Here is an 8,626-nt window from a genome sequence, read left to right as displayed (position 1 = left end):
AAAGTTAGGTTTAGAATATGACCACTGATATGACCTTTGTGAATCGCACAAGGATGAAAACCTCAAAGAAAGGTGTGTATATCCTTCCTCATGGTTAACCTGAAGTAGTGCAATCTTGCTTGAGTAACGCATATCTCCTTACCAGGATGCGCAGCAATAGGAGAATCGTGTATATTGTATAACCTTTAAAACCTCTGGAATGAGATCCGTAGGGACTACATGTTGAACCATTGATCTATTGGGTTTATGTTTGTTCGTTAGTTTTGTAATACAGAATGTCATCAACTAACGTTTTATTGTCGAAAATGGGAGGAAATTCTTCTGTCAGATGTGTCGGCAGATTCGTGGAAGTAAATGACATGTTTATAAAGATGATTTTATCTCTGCGCGGCGGCAACGCGCGCTTATGTAATAGTTACTGAAATAGGATTGTAAGTAATGGTCGCAATATGGCGACTTAGAGCGTCTGCAACTAGGCTCGCTTTTCTTTGAACAAAATGAAGGGTGGGCATGAACTCTTGTATGATAAGGAACCAGCTGCCAAGCTTTTCCTGAAGGATTCTTTTCTTTGAAGAAGTGTAAGATTGGTTGATTGTCTGTATACAGTGTATGTGTATATCGTAACCAAGGATGATGTTTGAAATGTTTGAGTGCGTGTATAACTACTAAATCTTCTATGTCTGTGACTGAGTAATTTCACTCGTGTTTATTGAATGTGCGACTCGCATAGGCAATTAATCTGAGTTTTGTGCCGTGGTGTTCCATGAGGACTGCGCCAAGTCCTGTGTAGGAGTCATCAGTGAAAATTGTGAAAGGAAGCTTGTGGTTTGGGTGCAATGGTTAAGGCTTTCTTTAAGTCATTAAAGTCTTTCTCTTGGTCAGATGTCCAAATGAAGGGTGTGTCCTTCTTCAGAAATGAAGTCAATGGTGCTGCTATATTAGTGTAACCTTGAATGTAATGTCTGTAAAATCCTGATAGACCAAGGAATGAACGTATATGTTCAACAGAAGTAGGATGTGGAAAATCAATGACTGCCTTGATCTTGCCCTGTGAGGTTAAAATTCCTTGTGAATTAAGAACATGCCCTAGGAAGCGTATTTCTTTCTGAAGGAAGGAACACTTCTTAAACTTCAGTTTGCTACCTGCCTTTGTTAGTCACGAGAAGACAGTGTGTAGGGTGTGTAAATGTCTGTCAACATATCTGGAAGCGATGGTCACGTCATCGAGGTACATGAACATTGAATGACCTTTAAGATATGCAAGTACTATGTGCATAAGTCATGTGATCAGTAAAAGAGCTGAAACAAGGAGACTCATGGCTTGTCTTTGAAGTGATAATGACCTGTGGGTGTGCTAAAGGCTGTTAGAGGCAAAGATTCTGGAGCAAGGGGGATCTGAAAATATTTCAACATAAGGTCCAAGGTTGTGGACACTACGTTATTTTCCCCAACGGAGTGAAAGATGTCTTGTAATACAAGGATATGGTATCTATCCGGTATGGTTAGCTTATTTAACTCTCTGAAGTCCACTACAGGGCTAAAGTAACCATCGTGTTTAGAGACAATAAAGAGGGTGAAGTTCCATTTGCTGATGCATGATTCAACATTGTCCTACTCAATCATGTCTTGAATAAGATTGTCTACACTAATGAATTTACTGTGTGATAATCTATATGCGGGAATGTAACGTGGTTAAGAGTTCTCACGAAGGGGTATATGTTGCTCAATACGATTAGTAACTCCAAGGAGCTCACCTGCAGTAGCAATATTATGTCTGAACTTGTTGCAAAGTGCAAGCAAGTCTGATTGTGTATCAGGAAAGTCTATGAGGTTGAAATATGATGCATCAATGGGTTCCTGTGCTGTGGACACGACTGTCCAAACCATCCTAATACTCTTTCATCAACCCTATCTCCCAAATCCTTTTTCACCCCTGTTCTCCTCCTCACCTCCTCATTTCTCACTCTATCTAGCCTAGTAACCCCCCACCATACTTCTCAGACACCTCATCTCAAACACATTCAAACTCCTTCTCTCTTCTTTTCTTATGTTCCACGTTTCTGCCCCATACAGTGCTGTTGGCACAATCACTCCTTCATACAGTCTCCTCTTCGCATCCATTCCCAAATGTCTATTCCTCATTACACTCTTTAAACCACCAAGGCATTTACTCGCTTCTCTCAATCTACATTCTACCTCCACCTTCACTCCACCTTTTCCTGCTACACTTGCACCCAAGTATCTAAAACTATCCACTTCCTCCAGTCGCTCTCCCTTAATGTTCACTTCCAGTCTACTGCCACTTTCACCCCTTGTACATCTCATCACCTTACTTTTACCCACATTTATCTTTAGCTTTCTTCTATCACATACTCTCCCAAACTCTGCCACCAGCTTCCTCAATCCCTCCTCTGACCCTGCCACAAGCGCAGTGTCGTCCGCAAACAACAGCTGGCTCACCTCCCACTTTTCTCCATTTTCTTTAACCATCTCCAATCCCTGACTCACTACCCTAGCATTCACCTCTCGCACCACCCCATCCATGTATAAGTTGAACAGCCAGGGCGACATAACGCATCCTTGACGAAGTCCCACCTTTACTTCAAACCACTCACTTTCTCCATTTCTAATCCTAACACATGCTCTACTACTCTCATAAAAACTCTTGACAGCTCCCAAAAGCTTTCCTCCTATCCCATAAATCTGCATAACCTCCCACAGTGCCTTTCTGTCTACCCTATCATAAGCCTTTTCCAGATCCATGAAAGCCCAAAAAACATCCTTCCCCTTTCCTATAGCTTTCTCACATATCTGTCTTACCACAAAGATCTGATCTACACAACCTCTACCCGTCCTAAATCCACACTGTTCCTCACCAATTACTCCATCTGTTCCTCTCCTAATCCTCTCAATTAAGATCCTCCCATAAGCCTTCCCTACTACACTCAACAGGCTAATCCCTCTGAAATTACTACATTCACACTTGTCCCCTTTTCCCTTGTAAAGAGGAACTATACAGGCACTACCCCAGTCCTCCGGTACTCTACCCTCTCTCCAGCAAACATTAAATAACCTCACCAACCAGTCCACCATCACTGCACCTCCCCCCCTCAGACACTCTGCATGACATCCATCCAGACCAGGTGCCTCACCCGCTTTCATCATCTTTACAGCTGCCTTCACCTCATCCTTCCTTATTTCTCCTCCATTCTCCTCACTCATCACTCTCATTTTCTTCGCATTTCCCACTGCAGCTATCTTTCCCTCCCTATCCTCCTTCACATTCAGCAACTCCCTAAAATATTCTGCCCATCTTCCCTTCACTGCCATCTCTTCCATTATCAACTCTCCATCTGTACCTTTTACCTTTTCTTCCCTACTTGATTCGCCTCCTCTTCCTCTCTTAATTTCTTTCCAAAACATCTTTTTATTACTTTCAAAATTTTCTGTCATACTCCTACCCCATTTCACATCTGCTCTCCTCTTTGCCTCCTTTACCTTTTGCTTTACTTCTCTTTTCTTTTCTTTGTACGTCTCATATGACTCCCCTGTCCTCTTTTGTAACCAATCTGTGAATGCTCGCTTCTTCTCTTCTACAGCCTTCTTTGTTTCCTCATCCCACCATTCACTACCCTTTCTTCTATTTCCCCCTGTCCTTCTTGTTCCACACACCATCCTTGCACACTTTAAGACTCCCTCCTTGAACCATCCCCATTCCTCCTCCACACCCATCTCTGCTCTATCCTTTACTCCCTCCCACTCCTCCTTCAGCTTCTTTTCGTACTCCTTCTCCTTTTCCTTTTCATTCAAGGAGTTCACTCTAAGAACCTCCCTACCTTTTGTCCCCTTCCTCCTTCTCCATCTATCCTCCACTCTCAGCTTACCTTCCACCAAAAAATGATCTGATATTCCCCCACCCTCTCCCCTTAGCACATGTACATCCTTAACTCTTCCTATCATAATCCTATTTACCACTACGTAATCCATTAGCGCTCTATCTACCACCCTTCCCTCCACCACCCTCTCCTATGTGTACTTATGCTTGACTTTCTTCCGAAACACTGTATTTGCTATCATCAACTCTCTTTCTAGACACATTTCCACCATCAACTCTCCACTACGATTCTTTCCTGGAACTCCACACTTCCCAACCACTCCATCGATTGGACCATTTCCCACCCTAGCATTAAGGTCTCCCAGTACTATTACATTGACATTTCTTCCTAAACCCTCTATGCACTCATTTAAATCTATCCAAAAGGCCTCCCTTTCTTCCATGTTCTTCTCACTGCCCGGCCCATATGCACTTACAAAGACCCACATCTCCTTTCCCAGTTTCACCTTCATCCACATTATCCTTGAGGAAACCTCCTTCCACTCCACTACCCCTTTACCTATCTCCTCACTTACTAGAATAGCCACCCCTATATTTATATATATATATATACATATATATACTGTGTGTGTGTGTGTGTGTGTACACACACACACACACACACACACACACACACACACACACACACACACACACACACACACACACACACACACACACACACACACACACACACACACACACACACACACACACATATATATATATATATATATATGCATATATATATATATATATATATTATATATATATGTATATATATATATATATATACCAAGGACTACTATTATACAGGATGTGCACACCCAGATTCCTGGTTCCATTAGTGAAGGCTACTGCTTTCTTTGTAATCTAACATTTTATATTGGACAAACATATCAAAACTAGAAACCTAACATTGTATATTGGACAAATATATCAACTATTAACTTATTCAATACAGTATAAGTTAATATAAACTTTTATAGTGAAATAAGAAATTATTTTTTAGGCACTGTTATGCTTTGAAATACCAATTTTAGCTGGACTTATCATTTATTATTGTATGAGGTTAGTGGACACTCTAAAGGGACCCAAGTTGCTGTTGTTTTACATTTTACAAAATAGATTATAGTTAAACCTTTGTGATTGCAAACAAACAAACATTCACACAAATAAACAGACATAGAAGCAAAAGCTTACCAGACTGCAGCGATTAATCAGCGAGCCAGGCCTTCTTTACAGAGGTCTGGAGAAGGACTGCATTCTTTTGCTGGTCTTTCTCTACGTTGTGGAGTCCATTCAGAGGAACATTTGCCAAACAACTGAACATCTTAGGACAGTCAATGTCAATCCCACTGAAGCTGGCCAGTGTCGACAAGATCTCCATTAGTCTTTTCTGGCAGCAGGAATGGTGACGGGCTTCCTTGATGAAACACGGTCTACGTCGGAAAAGATCAAAAGTGCACACATGTGGAGTTGTCAGGGAACCTCTGGACACTGTCTCGATAAAGTCCTTAACGTCACTGGTCACAAGAGGTTCCTCGGCGCTGAAGACCACATCGTCCGTGCACTTCGTCTCAAGCCACCCCGCCACATAGGCCTCACTGCACTCTTCATTCACAGTCAGTGTCACATCTGTGGTGCACCTCTCAATAGAAGCTGCATCCTCTAGGTCAATTGCAGTCCCCAAGCATGTATGTTCCTTCGACACAGGGTGGACATCGATGGACGGCAGCATATCTCGTGAGGCGCTGCTTGCATGCGAACACATCCCCAGTGGTCATGAAAGATTTTGCACCAGTTGATTGATGGTAGACTGAGAACTCCCCCTCAAGCCGGTCACTCTGGATCTCAAGCAGCAGGACATAATGGAAGTCAGCGTTTCTGAACAAGTAGCGGCAAACGGCAATCAGCCCCTGCATTGTCTGCACCAGTGCATTCTTGGTGTCATGGGTGAAATACTTGGTTAGATTTGCTCTATGTCCTGAAGAAGCCTCTTGGAAAATCAACAGGAAAGTCTGCAGGCTGGTTGACTGGGGATCCTGAACAGCTCGATATGGATCGTTCATGCGCTGATCTTGCCCCTTCCCAGATATATTCACTAAATTCCACCAGTTGAGGATGTTTTGGATGAACTTAGTAGTGTCATCATATCCTCTGAGCTTCAATGAAGCTAAAACCTTTTCATCGAAGACCTTCAAGACATGCTGCACATTTTGTAGTTGAAGTCGTGAGGGGTTGACAGCAAATTTAGTGAGGGGAGTAGTCTTCAGAATACTGCCTTTCTCTGACTCGTACAGTTCCTTGACGTCAACAAATGATGCTGTTGTCTTATTGTCAAGACTGATCTTCTGGCACTTCTCATTGATCCAGTTTTTGCTGATGCACTTCAGAAGATGCACTGTGTCAAAAAAGAGAAACCAGACACGCTCTTTGTCAGGAAAATGCTTGGCTGTGGCACGGCAATCACTCGGAAAATCAAACAGCTTACAGTACTGCTGGTTCATCTTGTGGTTTTCGTGATAGACCGGATGATAAGCCCACCTACCCTCTCAACAGCAGCTGCCGCCTCCTTCACACGCTCAAGCTGGTATGCTGCTGTGAGCTTGTGGACGGGTGTCACAGAAATCATAATACTAGGTCCTCTGTGCAGCGACTTCATCATAATACATAGCATAGAGGTGGCCTTACAGTCTGGCTTGTTCACTACCATGCCACTCAGAACCCCACCAGAAAATGCAACAGTTGGAAGAATCTGTACTTCATCAATCAAGAGAAATACATTCTTCTGCTGCAGTGTCTTCACTTTGGCAAATGTTTCCCTCATCACCTGATCCTTGTCAATAGATGAAGTGATGTACTGCAGCTTGCGTTTGCTTGGCAGCACCAAAAAGTCTCTGAGCTGTTCATAACTACACTTGGGGTATGATTCAAGAGCAAAACAGTAATCATTCATGGGAAACTGCTTCTGTGATAAAAGTTCCAACTGACGTGTCAAAAATACCAGCTTCTTCTTATTCTTGGTGTTCACACAGGCTGACGTGTGGGTTTGAAGAAGAGTGACAACAATCTCAATCATTTTGTCAAATGGGATGTCATAGTTAATTGTTAAGCTCACAGCTTCGGCGCACTGACCATACGACCTCAAACCATTGTTGGGATGAAGTGTCTTACCCAGTGTTACACTAATGCCCTTCTTAAATGCACGGCAGATCAGTGGGCTACACAACGTGAGCGTGTTTTCGACAATCACAGACAGGCTGCACTCACTGAAATTTTCTGTCATGTACAGACACACTAAACTTTCTTCCGATCTTGAAATAAGTAAGTTCTTGTATTGCTTCTGTAGTTCACGTTTACGTCTAAAAGCATCAAATGAAGTAATCGTATTTTTTGAAGAAAATGCCTTAGTTGCTTGTCTTTGGCCTTCGCCGGGCGAAGTACAGGTTTTGAAGATGGCAGACATGAAACAGGCACATTGAAGACACTGGGAGGGATCGCAGGTCGCGTAAAACCACCAGGCAATTTGATAGAAGGAGGGTTAACACCCCAGTGTTTCTCACAAATGAAAAATCTGTCAGAATCAACAACAAAGTTCTTTCGTGGTAGTAGCACATCAAGCCACTTCTGTCTTTCATAACGGTCTTTTGGTAGTCGAAACACTCGGCACCTGTTATCCTTGTTATAATTACCGTTGCAGTTCACAGCACCACACTCATTGGGCATTTTGAATACACAAAATTAGCAAGAAAGAACCTATGAAGAACCAATCAAGCAAACAAAATCAGCAAGAACCTTTGTAAACAAACACTATCCACTTCTAAATGCAGCCACGTGCGAAAGGCGGAGCGACACCTTACACCTCCACTGCTTGTAGCACACTGGGCTGGCCTCCGCTAGCGGAGCCAGGAATCTGGGTGTGCACATCCTGTATAATACTAGTCCTTGATATATATATATATATATATATATATATATATATATATATATATATATATATATGTATATATATATATTAACATATATATATATATAGAATATGTATATATATATATATGTATATATATAAATATATGTATATATAAATATAATACAGACCGTCACCACGGAACAAAAACCCACATGGGGATAATATCCAGACTTTCGGGACGTAATTCCACTTCAGGAAGCTGTCCCAGTTACCCTATCCGTCTCGGTAGGGTAGACAGATTCCTACCTTACGAGTGACCTCTCCCTGCCGTTTTCACTCGGCCGTATATACCCATGTTTGTACTGATGTATTGTATTACCCTGAAGATGACCATTTGTAATGGTTGAAACAGCTGTCGGTAAAATGAATCAACATTCTGAAGCCTTTTATTATTTCCTTCAGAGTTTGAAATATGAAGAGAAAAGGAAATACAGAGAGTTAGAGAAATGTTCTCTTAAAATCATTGACGCCACTTGTGCTTTAGCATTTAATAGGAATATATATATATAAAAAAAATTATCGGTTTGATGTCGCTGCCATTAGCGTATTTCCCTCATATATATATATATATATATACATATATATGTACATACATACATATTATATATATATATATATATATATATATATATACATATATATGTTTAGAGTATATATGGGCAGGATGTTCTCTCTTATGCAAGTTTCGTTGAATGTGATGGATTATTTAGTATTAATAAATTTCTTTAAGGTATTTTCTCTATACCTTAGAAAGGTCTTAATCTCTTTTGGAAGAGTAG

The sequence above is a fragment of the Oratosquilla oratoria genome, chromosome 38 (genome assembly GCF_046742065.1).
Source record: "Oratosquilla oratoria isolate Oo_2021 chromosome 38, ASM4674206v1, whole genome shotgun sequence".
Classification (NCBI taxonomy): Eukaryota; Metazoa; Arthropoda; class Malacostraca; order Stomatopoda; family Squillidae; genus Oratosquilla; species Oratosquilla oratoria.
The sequence above is the reverse complement of the archived record's forward strand: the minus strand, read 5'-3'. Positions refer to the sequence as shown.